Raw genomic sequence first — 16,979 nt, 5'->3', positions numbered from 1 at the left:
AATACTCGTATGTTTAATGCGCCATCAATCCATCAAGCGGTGCGGCTTCATGGCTTACCGAAGTCCTACTAAAAACACTTTGACAGATTTTTGAGCTCCGTGTGTAATGTTCTATATTCTCAATGGAACATTTAAAGTTTTAGTGTTGTTTACGGCCATCATATTGCAGTCTACACATATCTCTTATGCGTGACTGCCATCTACTGGTCACACTTATCAGTACACCTTATATCAAATAAAATTGCTTCAAGGTCAGTAAGCACAACCATAATTATTCCGTACTGGGTTATAAGGCGCACTGTTGATTTTTGAGAAAATGAAAGGATTTTAAGCGTGCCTTGTAGTCCGAAAAATACAATACAATTGTATTTTGTACATTAATGAATGTAATTCCAATTATAATTTATTAATCAAGCAATTAATTAGTTTTTTTTAATATTTACTTATTTGATTGTGTCCCATTTGAACCTGCACACTTCCCTGCCTTCTCATTGATTAAATAATTAGAATATGTGCAAATGTCCAGGGTTATTGCCTCAACATTGCCACTGTGTCGTGCAGTGTTAGCGCTGGTCGTGTAAGACGCTAATGCTCGGTTCGATTCCCTGGTCGCAGCTCTGTTAGAAAGGTTTTAAAATTTTAATTATGGTCATTTTGTTTATTTACCATGAGGTGTTTTTCCCATTCATTTGTTTAAAGGGGAACATTATCACAATTTCAGAATGGTTAAAACCATTAAAAATCAGTTCCCAGTGGCTTATTTTATTTTTCAAAGTTTTTTTCAAAATGTTACCCATCACGCAATATCCCTAAAAAAGCTTCAAAGTGCCTAATTTTAACCATCGTTATATACACCCCTCCATTTTCCTGTGACGTCACATAGTGAAGCCAACACAAACAAACATGGCGCATAGAACAGCAAGCTATAGCGACATTAGCTCGGATTCAGACTCGGATTTCAGCGGCTTAAGCGATTCAACAGATTACGCATGTATTGAAACGGATGGTTGTAGTGTGGAGGCAGGTAGCCAAAACCAAATTGAAGAAGAAACTGAAGCTATTGAGCCATATCGGTTTGAACCGTATGCAAGCGAAACCCACGAAAACGACACGACAGCCAGCGACACGGGAGAAAGCGAGGACGAATTCGGCGATCGCCTTCTAACCAACGATTGGTATGTGTTTGTTTGGCATTAAAGGAAACTAACAACTATGAACTAGCTTTACAGCATATGAAATACATTTGGCAACAACATGCACTTTGAGAGTGCAGACAGCCCATTTCAGGCGCGCTAAGAACATATATATGGCGTCACATTAGTGCCAAAAATCCAAGTGCATAAAAACTGTTATCGCGCGCTGATTCTCCACTTCATGCGCGCGCGGGACACCATTTTGCGCGCGCGGTGCCTATCTGTGCGCGCGCGGTGCCTTTTTGCGCGCGCGCGACGCCTTTATGCGCGCTCTCTGTGTACTCCTGGCATCTCTCCTCGCGCTGTCATATTTATTTTTGGCACTTTGGGGGCGGGTATGCTTAGACGGCCCCTCCTTTCTGATTGGCTGTGAGCATTTTTCATATGACCAATCATTCTCCAGTGTAGCAACGTTGTAGCCATCTTACCTGGGACATCTAGCCTCAATCATTACATTGATGTCAATGGTACATGTACTAATTAAATTACCATAACTTGCTCGATTTTCGACCAATTTACAAACGGTTTGCCTTGTTACAAATCTTATTACATGTAGTAGAGATGTGCGGATAGGCAAATATTTCATCCGCAACCGCATCAGAAAGTCGTCAACCATCCGCCATCCACCCGATGTAACGTTTGATCAGAACTGCACCCGCCCGCACCCGCCCGTTATATCTAATATAGACGATGCAAGGCATTAGTGAGGCACCTGCCAACTACTCCGGTTTTCCCGTAATTCGTACGGTTTTCATCAACCTATTCCGGGTTACGGGTGCAGTGATAAAAAATACGGTTTTTCATTAATTAAAAAAAAAAAGGGTGAAAACTACGCGAATTGCACCTTGTGCAGACAAGATTTTTCGATCGGACACGGAGGAATTAGCGATGTAAAAGACCACGTTGGGACAAAAAAACACAAGTCTAATGCCGTTGCTAGCGATACAAGTGGAAAACTTTCAACGTTTTTCGTCGCCCAAACAGATTCTTTGGATGTGATAAATGCCGAAGTTTTATTTACGGAGGCAATAATTGAGCATGGACTTCCAATCGCACTGGCTGATCACATGGGACAGTTAATAATGTAATGCAACCTTTAAAAATCATTACGCGGTGATCACGGTCCCAAAAATAAACTTTTCTTGCATGATAATGTCCAGAAAAATTCGCTTTATATTACTATAGAGTCCTTTTAACGAATGAGTTTGATGGTTTATCACAAACCTTAAATGAAAGAAGTCCTTTGTTCTCCTGCACCGCATGCACTTTAGCCTTGCTTCGTGTTTGGTGCGCAATCCTGTCGGCTGTATTTCACAGCACGACATACTGTTAAAAGTGTTTATACTATTTATGCTTTCAAGTCCAAGTTGAAGAAATCTTGTTAAATGTTGACAGCATAACTACCAAAATACAGAAGTATGTCCTTAATATTTTTGCAGTGCTATTTCTGTTGAAAAGTTCAAATGATTACATTAGAGATGTGATGTGCCACTTTTCAAGTGTCTGATGGCTTCAATTCATTTTCATTCATTTTTCATATTTTGAATTCTTTTGAAAGGCTTACAAAAAAACTACATTTGAATTGTAATTCCATGCTATTGACAGGACTATTAATTTTAATGAAGTTAGCTTACCATGTTTACAGTATGATAATTGTGATAGAAATGTGAATTTTAGGCACAGAACATTTTTTACAATTGAACAAGGCAGTAGATTATACAAGCTTGGACAGAAAGTTAATAATGACACCAATTTTTTTTTTAATGAATTGTTTCGTACTGTTTTACCATTTGTTTACTGTAAAAAGTGTTTATACTGTTTATACTTTCAATGAACAAATTGAAGTCTTGTGAAAGGTTGACAGGATAACTGGCATTAACTGTCAAAATAATTTCAAACTATTGAAGTTAGCTTACAGAATAAACATGTCAATCAACCCATATGATTTTTGCTGTAATATTTTTGTTTTGAAAAGTCACTGTGACTGATAGAAAAGTGATGGTTTTAACAACATTTTAACCTGTCTGAATGCTAATAATCATTTTGCGTCGGGGGGCGAAGCCCTGAACCCTCCACCAGGACTTTGTCCTGGACCTACCGGGGCCTGCGGCCCTTGGACCCTGGCTACTAGGTTTTTCTGATTTCAAAAGTTGGCAGGTATGGTGAGGTTATAAAGCTTTTGCCTGTTAAAGAAAGGAGACTGATCCAATGCAGCACAGACTTTCGCGTGCCACGCTGTCACGACCCAGACGCACACCAGTGCGCAATAATATGGGAGCCGCGCTGAGCGCACCTCCAAGCGCGTCTCGCTGCCGGCGACGGCCAGGTATGGGCCCACGCTCCAGCGCCATCCATTTTCAGGGCTAGTTGATTCGGCAGGTGGGTTGTTACACACTCCTTAGCGGGTTCCGACTTCCATGGCCACCGTCCTGCTGTCTATATCAACCAGGGTGAGCCCCAACCCTTTCGTGAGCGCACTGCGTGCGGAGTGACCCCTGTTACGCGCCCCCGGCAACAGGGGTGGCGGGCAGGTAAGCTGCGTGGGCGGAGCGCGCGGAGTGACCCATGTTACGAGCCCCCGGCCACGGGGGTGGCGGGCAGGTAAGCTGCTTACCTGCTGCGCGTGACGCCGGCCGCGGCGAAGGCGGACGAGGCGGGGTGTCGGTGCGGTGGTGACCCTGGACGTGCGTCGGGCCCTTCTCGCGGATCGCCTCAGCTATGGCTCCCGGTGGGGCCCTCTCGGGGGAAGGGGCCTCGGTCCCGGACCCCGGCGAGGCGTCCCTTCTCCGCTCCGTAAAAGTGTCCATCTCTTTTTTTTTTTCTTCTTCTGTTGTGGCATATGCTGCAGGTGCCTGCTCGTTTTTCGTATGTGGGTAACAACATTTAACTATGGATATATATTTACCAATTGGTTTAACTGCAACCCGCAAAAAAAAAAAAAAAAAAAAAAAAAAATCTAATTAATCCGCCCGACCCGACCCGCGCGCGGATAAAATCTTATTTTTTTAAATTTCGTCCGCCCGATCCGCGGATCATCCGCGGACTCCACGGTTGTGCCCGCAAACCGCGCATCTCTAACATGTAGATATGACATAGGATGCTGTACCTGTTGAAATGACCTCTTTCGCTTTAAAAAACAAAAAGACTTAATTGTGCCACATAGTTGTGTAGGGTCAGTGTTAGTCAGTTCTCTGATTATTTTAAACTGTTTCAGAATACATTATTAAAAGCTATTTTTAACATTTTACAAACAAAATTCAAAGATTATTTCATTAATTTTATGGCTGAATCAAAAGAAATTCCATAAATTAGAAAACAAATGTTGAAGAAGAAGTGAAAATATAAAATAATGTTATTGCTGGTGGACCAGTTGTGGCTGAAAGATGTGATTATGGTGTTTGTTGTCTTATTATTTATTTGGCTCACATTTTGTATTACCCTGTATTGTGTTTATGTGCTATGAAATAACCTTCATCAGCGCGCCACATTTTTTTATCCACTTCTTCCTCCGTAAATCTTGATACATATTGACGATGACCCGCCCTGCTATACTTCTGATTGGCTCTGAGCATTTTTCAGCATTTTTCGCCTGACCAATCAGAAAGAAGGGGCCATCTAAGCATACCCGCCCCCAAAGTGCCAAAAAGAAACATGACAGCGCGAGGAGAGATGCCAGGAGTACACAGAGAGCGCGCAGAAAGGCGTCGCGCGCGCGCAAAAAGGCACCACGCTTGCGCAAAATGGTGTCGCGCGCGCGCACGAAGTGGAGAATCAGCGCGCGATAACACTTTTTATGCGCTCGGATTTTTGGCACTAATGTGACGCCATACATATATTTTCCCACGATTTCAGCACTCAGGTTAACCATACCTAAATAGACACAACATACTGCATTACACAAGACTACCCGAATGTACTCGAATGATTGAAAAAAAAAAATGTTTTTAAGCTAAATGATTGGTAAACACAGTTTATGTATAATAATTTACGTAAAACTGCGAGTAATGAATCAAGTTTTCATCAATTAATATATTCTGTAGACATACCCTCATCCGCGCTCTTTTCCTGAAAGCTGATCTGTCCAGTTTTGGAGTTGATGTCAGCAGGCCAGGGAAGCTAGGGTCGATAGGGGGTTTAGCTCGCTCGTCTGCGGGAACAAACTGCCGCCAATGCTTGCCGCGCTAGCGAGGTCCTTTGTCCCTGAATTGCTCACACACTCCGGCAGATTCAATGGGGGTCTGGCGGCAGATTTCTTTGACTTTATCGTTGGAAATGCATCTGCTTTGAGTGTCGCAGGATATCCACACATTCTTGCCATCTCTGTCGTAGCATAGCTTTCGTCGGTAAAGTGTGCGGAACAAACGACTGACCATTTTCGTCGGCTTTCCCCACACCCTCGTATTTTGAACAAATTTCGTCCAATTTCTTGCCACTTTGGCATCTTTGGGCCACTGGTGCAACTTGAATCCGTCCCTGTTGGTGTTGTTACACCCTCCGACAACACACCGACGAAAGTGAGAAAATGGCGGATTGCTTCCCGATGTGACGTCACGTTGTCACTCCGAAAGCGAATAATAGAAAGGCGTTTAATTCGCCAAAATTCACCCATTTAGAGTTTGGAAATCGGTTAAAAAAATATATGGTCTTTTTTCTGCAACATCAAGGTATATATTGACGCTTACATAGGTCTGCTGATAATGTTCCCCTTTAAATACTAAACATGCATCTAATTCAATTCAACTTTGGTTCAAGTTTCACATAAATACGAAATGTTGTAATTTAAAGGAGTTTTGGGCCCCAACCCTTTAGTAAGCTACTACTGGATGATTTGGATGACGTCTAATAAGTTTGGAAGTTGTGAAATTGTGGAATCATCGCCAGAATTTTTAGTATTTATTTTTAATTGGTATCTCTCTCTATTTGTTTCTTTTATTTTGGAGGGCGTAAAACTCAAACAAAGTCTGCAGTATTTCTAGCCAATGTGAATGTTAAAAGAGGCCGTTGGGCCTGCACTAATCAATAATTCATAAAGCCTTTGCTTATTAGGGCTTGCACCGCCTGCCATGCCCGTTCTTATGCCCCTTCAGAGCGCCATGAGAGGCAAAGCTGGAAAAAAAACCAAGCAAGTGGCAGCTCTTTGTTGCCCCGATTCGTTTTCGCCTGCTTCTTCTTTTTCTTCGACTGCCCATTCGTGACTTCTCAGAGTTGTGGAATATGATCGCGGCTCTCTCGGCATTCCAATGAGGACGCTACGGAGGAATTGGTATGCACGGACATGTTTTTTATAGGAGGGGACTAAAAGCCTGCCGTAATTGTAACGACAAGAAAATGAAAGCACATTTCTGCTACGTAAACACATTTTCTGATTAGAGGGATTTTGCATTACCGTATTTTTCGGACTATAAGTCGCAGTTTTTTTCATAGTTTGGCATACTTGCCAACCCTCCCGGATTTTCCCGAAATTCAGCGCCTCTCCCGAAAACCTCCCGGGACAAATTTTCTCCCGAAAATCTCCCGAAATTCAGGCGGATCTGGAGGCCACGCCCCCTCCAGCTCCATGCGGACCTGAGTGACGTGTTGACAGCCTGTTCACACGTCCGCTTTCCCACAATATAAACAGCTAATGACGGAGGGCGAGTTCTTGGTTTCTTATGTGTGTTTATTGTTAGGCAGTTTCATTAACGTCCTCCCAGCGCGGTAACAACACACAACAACAGCAGTCAAGTCTTCGTCTACCGTAAAGCAGTTCGTCTGCCGTAAACAGCAATGTTGTGACACTTTTAAACAGGACAATACTGCCATCTACTGTACATGCATATGTGACCCACCCATAATGTGTCACATTTTTGTGTTGATTTAGTTATTTTATTTTGTGGTTTGAATTCGTTTTTGGAGCTGTCATTACACATTTATCAGTATTCACATTGGTCAGTAGGGGGCGTTTCTTCCCAATTGAATGCTATCACCTGCAGACCGGAAGTGTCTTGTCATTCTGATGAGAGCGACCAGTTTGTGAACAATTGAAACGTCCTGTGTGCTTTTTCCTCCTGTATAACAGGCTAGTTTTGGTGAATCAACTCACTGAATAATATCCATGTGATCTTTTTAAGTTTAAGTACACATTCTGATGGTGGAGCCTAACTCTAAAGTGTTTGTGAGTTGTAGTTTGTATTTGTGAATGAATCCAGTGCACAGCTGCAGTAATCAATACAAAAAGGCGACGTGAGTGCGCAATGTTTATATAGGAACTTCTGATCCTAATTCAGACTCCCAAATTAGAGCTCCCGTTTTCTTATTGATTTTATAATGTATATTTGTATAATGTGTGTGTTCTGAAATAGTGACAGAGAATAGAACAAGGATGGACAATTCAACCCTTAACTCAACAATGAGGAGATGAGTGTTATGTGTGTGTATATGTGTAAATAAATGAACACTGAAATTCAAGTATTTCTTTTATTTATATATATATATATATATATATATATATATATATATATATATATATATATATATATATATATATATATATATATATATATATATATGTAATAAAATATATATATAGCTAGAATTCACTGAAAGTCAAGTATTTCTTATATATATATATATATATATATATATATATATATATATATATATATATATATATATATATATATATATATCTTAACCACGCCCCCCGCCCCACCCCAACCACTCCCCCCACCCCTCACCCCCCACCCCCCACCTCCCGAAATCAGAGGTCTCAAGGTTGGCAAGTATGTAGTTTGGCGACTTATATATGTTTTTTTTCCTTTTTTATTATGCATTTTCGGCAGGTGCGACTTATACTCCGAAAAATACGATAATTAATGGCACTGATCCACCAGATTTGTCATTCTTTATTATAATTTTTTTTACATATACCATATTTCCCGGACTATAGAACGCACCGGTACATTAGCCACAACCTCTAATTTATAAGGGAAAAAAAATGTTCCCCCATATATTAGCTACTATACCGAAAGCCGCAGATATACACTGCAAAAAGTCAGTGTTCAAAAACAAGAAAAAATAATACAAAAATGAGGGGTATTTTATTTGAACTAAGCAAAATTATCTGCCAATAGAACAAGATAATTTGGCTTGTCAAGACTTTCCAAAAGAAGTAAAATGAGCTAACTTCAATGAACCCAAATATACCTTAAAATAAGTATATTCTCACTAATAATAACAAGTGCACTTTTCTTGGTAGAAAAAAAAGAGACCTTTTTGCTCAGTATGTTGAAAAATATCCTTAAATGAAGTAAATGCTAGTGCCATTATCTTGACATAATGATATGCGCTCGGCATCATGATTTTTTTTTCATGCTTGAAATAAGAAATGATTACTTTAAAAAAGTAGTTTTATACTTGTGAGTGTTGATGACACAGCTTTGCAACACTTGATATTCTAGTTTCAAGCATGTTTTACTCAATATAGGTCATCAAATCTCAGCAACAAGCTGTAATATCTTACTGAGATCATTTAGGACCAAAACACTTAAAACAAGTAAAACACTCTAACATAAAATCTGTTTAGTGAGAAGAATTATCTTATCAGACAGAAAATAAGCAAATATCACCCTTATTTTAGATATTTCATCTTACTTAGATTTCAGTTTTTGCAGTGATAAACGATGCAAAATGAGTTATTTACACAGAAATGTTTATTTACATGCCTTGATTGTTTCCAAAGGGTGTAACACGGCAGTAAAACGGTTGATCAAACAAAACAGAAGTCATCTAACTGCGGTAGCTAGCTCTCCAATCAGGTTAACAGACTCAATAACTCCACGGTGACGTTTTGGTGAATTTACTTAGGATTTAGTGAAACTGAAACAATACAAACAAATGCTGTTGTAGGTTAACGACGCTAACGACGCTAGCGTTGTTACATTAGGACAGCGCCTATCATTGTGCATAAAAACACTCCTACACACATCACACATGGGATGGTTTAGTAAGTACAGATAGTTTTAGTTATATTGTAAAACTTACAGATGTGACTGAAGAATCCATAAGAGTAGAAACGCAATTGACGGCCAGAAGACTAAATGGTACTCTGGTTAAAAAAAAAAAAAAAAAATAGTGGAAGGACACCGCACCATAGCACAAACAATGCTGTTGTAAATAACCCAATTTGAACCCAACTGCTGGTTCAGAAAATTATAAACCCCGTATTTGAGTTATTTTAACTCAACCTTTTGGGTTCATTTTTTCAACCCAACTTTTGCGTTGAATTATTTAACCAAAAAGTTGAGTTATGAAAACCTTATGTTGGGTTATTCCCAACCAAACTATTGGGTTGAATTATTTAACCCAAAAGTTGAGTTATGCTGACTCAATGTTGGTTGATTCATAACCCAACTATTGGGTTGAATTTATTTAACACAAAAGCTGAGTTATGCTCATTACAATGTTGGGTTATTCCAAACCCAAATATTGGGTTGCGCAATTTAGCACTCCTTGACGCAGTAGTTGGTTAAAAAGGACGAACCCCTTATTTGAGTTATTTTAACTCAAAATTTTGGGTACATTTTTTCAACCCAACTTTTGCGTTGAATTATTTAACCAAAAAGTTGAGTTATGAAAACCTAATGTTGGGTTATTCCCAACCAAATTATTTGGTTGAATTATTTAACCCAAAAGTTGAGTTATGCTAACTCAATGTTGGTTGATTCATAACCCAACTCTTGGGTTGAATTTATTTAACACAAAAACTGAGTTATGCTAACTATAATGTTGGGTTATTCCAAACCCAAATATTGGGTGGCTCAATATAGTTGCTTAAAAAATATACATTTTACTGCTGGTTTGTCCTACTCCTTCCCAACTACTGATCAAAATTAGTTTTGTTCCAATAAAATATACTCAAAAGCAAGATATGAGTGACATTTTTTTTTTTTACAAGAATTAACTGCGGGTTTTGTTTTAGAGCACACACACTAAAAAATGTTGGGTTAAAAAATAGCCCAATTTGAACTCAACTGCTGGTTCAGAAAAGGATGAACGCCTTATTTGAGTTATTTTAACTCAACTTTTTGGGTTAATTTTTTCAACCCAACATTTACGTTGAATTATTTAACCAAAAAGTTGAGTTATGATAACTTAATGTTGGGTTATTCCCAACCAAACTATTGGCTTGAATTATTTTTTTTAACACAAAAGTTGAGTTATGCTAATTCAATGTTGGTTGATTCATAACCCAACTATTGGGTTTAATTTATTTAACACAAAACTGAGTTATGCTAACTATAATGTTGGGTTATTCCAAACCCAAATATTGGGTTGCGCAATTTAGCACTCCTTGACGCAGTAGTTGGTTAAAAAGGATGAACCCCTTATTTGAGTTATTTTAACTCAACATTTTGGGTAAATTTTTTCAACCCAACTTTTGCGTTGAATTATTTAACCAAAAAGTTGAGTTATGATAACTTAATGTTGGGTTATTCCCAACCAAACTATTGGCTTGAATTATTTAACCCAAAAGTTGAGTTATGCTAACTCAATGTTGGTTGATTCATAACCCAACTATTGGGTTGAATTTATTTAACACAAAAACTGAGTTATGCTAACTATAATGTTGGGTTATTCCAAACCCAAATATTGGGTGGCTCAATTTAGTTGCTTAAAAATTATACATTTTACTGCTGGTTTGTCCTACTCCTTCCCAACTACTGATCAAAATTAGTTTTGTTCCAATAAAATATACTCAAAAGCAAGATATGAGTGATATATATTTTTTTTTACAAGAATTGCCGTGTATGGTCATAGTTGTCACGGCAGGGTCGCATTTTACTGCGTGGATCGTTCTCCCAGGATGCAGACGGGACTCCAGAGGCAAAGTGCAGGTAAGGAAATTATTTATTGTTCATAAATAATGTGGGATACAAACAAAAGAGCACCAGTGTGCCGATAGCACAGGAATTAAATAACTGTTGCGTGGAATCTAATAAGAAATCCAGACTGAGTGTGGTGAAAAGCAGGGAATAAGTAGCTCTCTGATTAGTGCCCAGGAGCAGGTGAGCATCCCGAACACTAATCAGAGGCAGGTGAAAATGATCTGCAGTCATGGCAACTAAAACACAAACCCAGGGGTGCTCAAAACAAGAACTGAGGGAGTCAAAAACTAAGCAAAAATTATCCGGGCAGCGCATCATGACAATAGTAGTTCTATACAGCATGCTCAAATATTTTAATGTACCGGTACATAAGATGTGTGATAGTAAATCATGTTAATGAGATTAATCCTTAATAAAATACCCTTCAAGAACAAAACCAAAAATGGTTCATAGTTTTGAAAACCCAGAAATTGAGTAAAAATAATACCCTTATTGTCACGGCGCGTGCACAATCCCGCATGTCATCTGCCGGCTAGAAGCGCGCCGGAACACGCTCCTGCTCGCTCTGCACGCACCGCGGCCACGCGCCTTCAAGGCTGCAGACAATCGTCAATCTGCGCACCTGGGTCTGATGAGGGCAGGCAGCATAAAAGACCAGTGGACCCGAAGATCCAGTGCCGGAACGTAGTTCACTCTTGCAGTAAACGTACTTGCTCTCTTTCTGTACCTTCCCTGTTCCCGTGTCGTATGTCCTTTGTGTTTCCAGTAGTGCTTCCCCCTGTTTCCCGTGATCGAGCTGTGTGCCTCGACTTCCCTCTGGATTCCGGACCATACTTGCCAACCTTGAGACCTCCGAATTCGGGAGATGGGGGGTTGAGGTGGGCAGGGTTGAGGGGGAGGCGGGGTTTGGTGGTAGCGGGGGTGTATATTGTAGCGTCCCGGAAGAGTTAGTGCTGCAGGTTGGTTCTGGGTATTTGTTCAGTTGTGTTTATGTTGTGTTACGGTGCGGATGTTCTCCCGAAATGTGTTTGTCATTCTTGTTTGATGTGGGTTCACAGTGTGGCGCATATTTGTAACAGTGTTAAAGTTGTTTATACGGCCACCCTCAGTGTGACCTGTATGGCTGTTGACTAAGTATGCCTTGCATTCACTTATGTGTGTGTAAGAGCCGCATATATTATGTGACTGTTTGTATGGGGGAAAAGCAGCGTTAAAAGGCAGTGCCTTTAAGGCACGCCCCCAATATTGTTGTCCGGGTGGAAATCGGGAGAAATTCAGGAGAATGGTTGCTCCGGGAGATTTTCGGGAGGGGCACTGAAATTCGGGAGTCTCCCGGGAAAATCGGGAGGGTTGGCAAGTACGTTCCGGACTGCCTCCCTCGATCCTCGACCCCTGCTTGTACACGGACCTCGTTGCTTCTCTCCAGCCCCCCCGACCGCTTGCCTGCCCACGGACTGCCTTCTGGCCTCGCCCCTTCGGTCTGACGAAGGATTCATCCAGCACGCACATACAACAAACTCTGGTAACATTTACCCAACATATGCAACTCATAAATTGGGTTATCAAAATAACTCAGCATTTTTTTTAGTGTGCATGCGCTGGAGTTCTCAGGGATGGACAACCTTGCTCAAGGGCACCTAATTAGTAGTTAGGGGGCAGGAGATGATTGCAGGCTGCACTGGTGAGGCGTTCAATCCAGCGACCTCCTCCGCCTGCTGCCTTGCTTTCCCTAACCTTGAGGCTACAATTGTCCTCTTATTTCACCTATTTAAGAGGGTAAGCATTACCACACCTCACATTCCGTCGTCTTCCGCGTCCTCTAAACCTCCATAATCTGCCTTGTTGTTTCTCATGTATTATTCTTTATGGATTTTCATCATTAACCCTCGCCGCTTTGAATCATTGCAGTCCGAAGATCGATTGCTCGCCCCAAGTGTACGCGGCTATAATGCATCACAATCACACATGCTAATGCTTTATCATGGCCACGGAATCGAACGTATTGTTGTTTGCCGCCTTTATTGCTCTGTGCGTCATCGTGATGAATGACAGGGTTTGTCTCCGTATGCAACAAAAACATCACATTTACGATATTTGTACATAGTATTGAGCCAGCGCTGTTTTGTCCTACTAATTTTGGCAGTCCTTGAACTCAACGTACAACTTTCTCCGACGCTGCCACAGAAAGTCGGTGGTTTATGCAGGAAAACAAACGTGACACAACCCCGCCTAGTTGTTAGAAATCCCACTGTTTAGGTTATACAGGCTTCACAGAGTATTTGGCGAGCATTGTTTTGTCCTACAAATTTCGGAGGTCCTTGAACTCGCCATAGTTGTGTGGACTGTGATGCAACAGTTTGTTTACATGTTCAAATTTCCCCACCGCCGCCATAAAAAGACATGTTTTATGTTACTCCTTTGTCTTATTTTGTCCACCAAACATTTTATGCTGTGTGTGAATGCACAAAAGTGAGCTTTGTTGACGTTATTGACTTATGTGGAGTGCTAATAATCCATGCTAACATGCTATTTATGCAATATGTGTGTACATATAGCATCATTATGCCTCGTTTGTATATGTTTCTGTAAGAGGACAAACATGACATAAACCTTCATAATTGTTAAAAAGCCCATTGTTTAATATGTTTGTGTTTACGCTTCACTGATGACAGTATTTGGCCAGCGCCGTTTTGTCCTACTAATTTTGGCAGTCCTTGAACTCAACGTACAACTTTCTCCGACGCTGCCACAGAAAGACGGTGGTTTCTGCAGGAAAACAAACGTGACACAAACCTTCCTAGTTGTTAGAAATCCCACTGTTTAGGTTATACAGTCTTCACAGAGTATTTGGCGAGCATTGTTTTGTCCTACAAATTTCGGAGGTCCTTGAACTCACCGTAGTTGTGTGGACTGGGATGCAACAGTTTGTTTACATGTACAATTTTCCCCAACGCCGCCAAAGAAAGACATGTTTTATGTCACTCATTTGTCTTATTTTGTCCACCAAACATTTTATGCTGTGCGTGAATGCACAAAGGTGAGCTTTGTTGACGTTATTGACTTGCGTGGAGTGCTAATAATCCATGCTAACATGCTATTTATGCAATATGTGTGTACATATAGCATCATTATGCCTCGTTTGTATATGATGTTTCTGTAAGAGGACAAACATGACATAAACCTTCATAATTGTTAAAAAGCCCATTGTTTAATATGTTTGTGTTTACGCTTCACTGATGACAGTATTTGGCCAGCGCCGTTTTGTCCTACTAATTTTGGCAGTCCTTGAACTCAACGTACAACTTTCTCCGACGCTGCCACAGAAAGTCGGTGGTTTCTGCAGGAAAACAAACGTGACACAACCTCGCCTAGTTGTTAGAAATCCCACTGTTTAGGTTATACAGGCTTCACAGAGTATTTGGTGAGCATTGTTTTGTCCTACAAATTTCGGAGGTCCATGAACTCGCCACAGTTGTGTGGACTGGGATGCAACAGTTTGTTTACATGTACAATTTTCCCCGACGCCGCCAAAGAAAGACATGTTTTATGTCACTCCTTTGTCTTATTTTGTCCACCAAACATTTTATGCTGTGCGTGAATGCACAAAAGTGAGCTTTGTTGACGTTATTGACTTGCGTGGAGTGCTAATAATCCATGCTAACATGCTATTTATGCAATATGTGTGTACATATAGCATCATTATGCCTCGTTTGTATATAATGTTTCTGTAAGAGGACAAACATGACATAAACCTTCATAATTGTTAAAAAGCCCATTGTTTAATATGTTTGTGTTTACGCTTCACTGATGACAGTATTTGGCCAGCGCCATTTTGTCCTACTAATTTTGGCAGTCCTTGAACTCAACGTACAACTTTCTCCGACGCTGCCACAGAAAGTCGGTGGTTTCTGCAGGAAAACAAACGTGACACAACCCCGCCTAGTTGTTAGAAATCCCACTGTTTAGGTTATACAGGCTTCACAGAGTATTTGGTGAGCGTTGTTTTGTCCTACAAATTTCGGAGGTCCTTGAACTCGCCATAGTTGTGTGGACTGGGATGCAACAGTTTGTTTACATGTTCAAATTTCCCCACCGCCGCCATAAAAAGTCATGTTTTATGTTACTCCTTTGTCTTATTTTGTCCACCAAACATTTTATGCTGTGCGTGGATGCACAAAGGTGAGCTTTGTTGACGTTATTGACTTGCGTGGAGTGCTAATAATCCATGCTAACATGCTATTTATGCAATATGTGTGTACATATAGCATCATTATGCCTCGTTTGTATATGTTTCTGTAAGAGGACAAACATGACATAAACCTTCATAATTGTTAAAAAGCCCATTGTTTAATATGTTTGTGTTTACGCTTCACTGATGACAGTATTTGGCCAGCACCGTTTTGTCCTACTAATTTTGGCAGTCCTTGAACTCAACGTACAACTTTCTCCGACGCTGCCACAGAAAGTCGGTGGTTTCTGCAGGAAAACAAACGTGACACAACCCCGCCTAGTTGTTAGAAATCCCACTGTTTAGGTTATACAGGCTTCACAGAGTATTTGGTGAGCATTGTTTTGTCCTACAAATTTCAGAGGTCCTTGAACTCACCGTAGTTGTGTGGACTGGGATGCAACAGTTTGTTTACATGTACAATTTTCCCCGACGCCGCCAAAGAAAGACATGTTTTATGTCACTCCTTTGTCTTATTTTGTCCACCAAACATTTTATGCTGTGCTTGAATGCACAAAGGTGAGCTTTGTTGACGTTATTGACTTGCGTGGAGTGCTAATAATCCATGCTAACATGCTATTTATGCAATATGTGTGTACATATAGCATCATTATGCCTCGTTTGTATATAATGTTTCTGTAAGAGGACAAACATGACATAAACCTTCATAATTGTTAGAAAGCCCATTGTTAAATATGTTTGTGTTTACGCTTCACTGATGACAGTATTTGGCCAGCGCCATTTTGTCCTACTAATTTTGGCAGTCCTTAAACTCAATGTACAACTTTCTCCGACAATGCCACAGAAAGACGGTGGTTTATGCAGGAAAACAAACGTGACACAAACCTTCCTAGTTGTTAGAAATCCCACTGTTTAGGTTATACAGGCTTCACTGAGTATTTGGTGAGCATTGTTTTGTCCTACAAATTTCGGAGGTCCATGAACTCGCCACAGTTGTGTGGACTGGGATGCAACAGTTTGTTTACATGTACAATTTTCCCTGCCGCCGCCAAAGAAAGACATGTTTTATGTCACTCCTTTGTCTTATTTTGTCTACCAAACATTTTATGCTGTGCGTGAATGCACAAAAGTGAGCTTTGTTGACGTTATTGACTTGCGTGGAGTGCTAATAATCCATGCTAACATGCTATTTATGCAATATGTGTGTACATATAGCATCATTATGCCTCGTTTGTATATAATGTTTCTGTAAGAGGACAAACATGACATAAACCTTCATAATTGTTAGAAAGCCCATTGTTTAATATGTTTGTGTTTACGCTTCACTGATGACAGTATTTGGCCAGCGCCGTTTTGTCCTACTAATTTTGGCAGTCCTTGAACTCGACGTACAACTTTCTCCGACGCTGCCACAGAAAGACGGTGGTTTCTGCAGGAAAACAAACGTGACACAAACCTTCCTAGTTGTTAGAAATCCCACTGTTTAGGTTATACAGGCTTCACAGAGTATTTGGCAAGCATTGTTTTGTCCTACAAATTTCGTAGGTCCATGAACTCGCCACAGTTGTGTGGACTGTGATGCAACAGTTTGTTTACATGTACAATTTTCACCAACGCCGCCAAAGAAAGACATGTTTTATGTCACTCCTTTGTCTTATTTTGTCCACCAAACATTTTATGCTGTGCGTGAATGCACAAAAGTGAGCTTTGTTGACGTTATTGACTTGCGTG

The 16,979-nt window shown here is 40.5% G+C and overlaps 1 protein-coding gene across 1 annotated transcript in view; it reads right to left on the bottom strand.

Annotated features, from left to right (window-relative positions):
• Positions 1–16,979, bottom strand: part of LOC140678735 (uncharacterized) — a 468,885-nt gene that overhangs the window by 152,205 nt on the left and 299,701 nt on the right. The gene's annotated exons all lie outside the window — the stretch shown is intronic.

The sequence above is a fragment of the Nerophis lumbriciformis genome, linkage group LG04 (genome assembly GCF_033978685.3).
Source record: "Nerophis lumbriciformis linkage group LG04, RoL_Nlum_v2.1, whole genome shotgun sequence".
Classification (NCBI taxonomy): domain Eukaryota; kingdom Metazoa; phylum Chordata; class Actinopteri; order Syngnathiformes; family Syngnathidae; genus Nerophis; species Nerophis lumbriciformis.
This window is presented reverse-complemented; position numbering and strand designations above follow the sequence as displayed.